The sequence below is a fragment of the Botryllus schlosseri genome, chromosome 2, assembly GCF_051294905.1.
Source record: "Botryllus schlosseri isolate E-star chromosome 2, Bs_hap1, whole genome shotgun sequence".
In the NCBI taxonomy this organism is placed as follows: Eukaryota; Metazoa; Chordata; class Ascidiacea; order Stolidobranchia; family Styelidae; genus Botryllus; species Botryllus schlosseri.
Window position 1 is genome coordinate 11,053,782 of NC_137237.1, and position 2,847 is coordinate 11,056,628.

Below are 2,847 nucleotides of genomic sequence, written 5' to 3' on the forward strand. Positions count from 1 at the left end.
GAATCCGTTGTTTGCGTTGGCGTCTGCAATAGCGTCACCGCTTCCATAGTGAGGTCCTCCGCTTGCGATTGCTTTAGCAGCGGCGTTGTTTCCGAAGTTAAGGTTAATTCCGCCCATACCCATGTTTGCGAAGAGGTCGTCGTATTGTCCTTTGCCTCCGTCGGTGGTGACATCAACTGCAAGATCGCTGTTGACGTGTGCGTCAGCGATAGCGAGAGTGTTGTCTGCTACATCGACATCGACGCCGTGACCGCCAGAATGATCACCGTCCACGTTGACGGCGAGTCCCATTGGGCCCATGCCGAATTGGAATCCGTTGTTTGCGTTGGCGTGAGCAATAGCGTCACCGCTTCCGTAGTGAGGTCCTCCGGCTGCGATCGCTTTAGCAGCGGCGTTGTTTGCGAAGTTAAGGTTAATTCCGCCCATACCCATGCTTGCGAAGAGGTCGCCGTATTGTCCTTTGCCTCCTTCGGTGGTGACATCAACTGCAAGATCGCTGTTGACGTGTGCGTCAGCGATAGCGAGAGTGTTGTCTGCTACATCGACATCGACGCCGTGACCGCCAGAATGATCACCGTCCACGTTGACGGCGAGTCCCATTGGGCCCATGCCGAATTGGAATCCGTTGTTTGCGTTGGCGTGAGCAATAGCGTCACCGCTTCCGTAGTGAGGTCCTCCGGCTGCGATCGCTTTAGCAGCGGCGTTGTTTGCGAAGTTAAGGTTAATTCCGCCCATACCCATGCTTGCGAATAGGTCGCCGTATTGTCCTTTGCCTCCTTCGGTGGTGACATCAACTGCAAGATCGCTGTTGACGTGTGCGTCAGCGATAGCGAGAGTGTTGTCTGCTACATCGACATCGACGCCGTGACCGCCAGAATGATCACCGTCCACGTTGACGGCGAGTCCCATTGGGCCCATGCCGAATTGGAATCCGTTGTTTGCGTTGGCGTGAGCAATAGCGTCACCGCTTCCGTAGTGAGGTCCTCCGGCTGCGATCGCTTTAGCAGCGGCGTTGTTTGCGAAGTTAAGGTTAATTCCGCCCATACCCATGCTTGCGAAGAGGTCGCCGTATTGTCCTTTGCCTCCTTCGGTGGTGACATCAACTGCAAGATCGCTGTTGACGTGTGCGTCAGCGATAGCGAGAGTGTTGTCTGCTACATCGACATCGACGCCGTGACCGCCAGAATGATCACCGTCCACGTTGACGGCGAGTCCCATTGGGCCCATGCCGAATTGGAATCCGTTGTTTGCGTTGGCGTGAGCAATAGCGTCACCGCTTCCGTAGTGAGGTCCTCCGGCTGCGATCGCTTTAGCAGCGGCGTTGTTTGCGAAGTTAAGGTTAATTCCGCCCATACCCATGCTTGCGAAGAGGTCGCCGTATTGTCCTTTGCCTCCTTCGGTGGTGACATCAACTGCAAGATCGCTGTTGACGTGTGCGTCAGCGATAGCGAGAGTGTTGTCTGCTACATCGACATCGACGCCGTGACCGCCAGAATGATCACCGTCCACGTTGACGGCGAGTCCCATTGGGCCCATTCCGAATTGGAATCCGTTGTTTGCGTTGGCGTGAGCAATAGCGTCACCGCTTCCGTAGTGAGGTCCTCCGGCTGCGATCGCTTTAGCGGCGGCGTTGTTTGCGAAGTTAAGGTTAATTCCGCCCATACCCATGCTTGCGAAGAGGTCGCCGTATTGTCCTTTGCCTCCTTCGGTGGTGACATCAACTGCAAGATCGCTGTTGACGTGTGCGTCAGCGATAGCGAGAGTGTTGTCTGCTACATCGACATCGACGCCGTGACCGCCAGAATGATCACCGTCCACGTTGACGGCGAGTCCCATTGGGCCCATTCCGAATTGGAATCCGTTGTTTGCGTTGGCGTGAGCAATAGCGTCACCGCTTCCGTAGTGAGGTCCTCCGGCTGCGATCGCTTTAGCGGCGGCGTTGTTTGCGAAGTTAAGGTTAATTCCGCCCATACCCATGCTTGCGAAGAGGTCGCCGTATTGTCCTTTGCCTCCTTCGGTGGTGACATCAACTGCAAGATCGCTGTTGACGTGTGCGTCAGCGATAGCGAGAGTGTTGTCTGCTACATCGACATCGACGCCGTGACCGCCAGAATGATCACCGTCCACGTTGACGGTGAGTCCCATTGGGCCCATGCCGAATTGGAATCCGTTGTTTGCGTTGGCGTGAGCAATAGCGTCACCGCTTCCGTAGTGAGGTCCTCCGGCTGCGATCGCTTTAGCAGCGGCGTTGTTTGCGAAGTTAAGGTTAATTCCACCCATACCCATGCTTGCGAAGAGGTCGCCGTATTGTCCTTTGCCTCCTTCGGTGGTGACATCAACTGCAAGATCGCTGTTGACGTGTGCGTCAGCGATAGCGAGAGTGTTGTCTGCTACATCGACATCGACGCCGTGACCGCCAGAATGATCGCCGTCCACGTTGACGGCGAGTCCCATTGGGCCCATGCCGAATTGGAATCCGTTGTTTGCGTTTGCGTGAGCAATAGCGTCACCGCTTCCGTAGTGAGGTCCTCCGGTTGCAATCGCTTTAGCAGCGGCGTTGTTTGCGAAGTTGAGGTTAATTCCGCCCATACCCATGCTTGCGAAGAGGTCGCCGTATTGTCCTTTGCCTCCTTCGGTGGCGACATCAACTGCAAGATCGCTGTCGACGTGTGCGTCAGCGATAGCGAGAGTGTTGTCTGCTACATCGACATCGACGCCGTGACCGCCAGAATGATCACCGTCCACGTTGACGGCGAGTCCCATTGGGCCCATGTCGAATTGGAATCCGTTGTTTGCGTTGGCGTGAGCAATAGCGTCACCGCTTCCGTAGTGAGGTCCTCCGGCTGC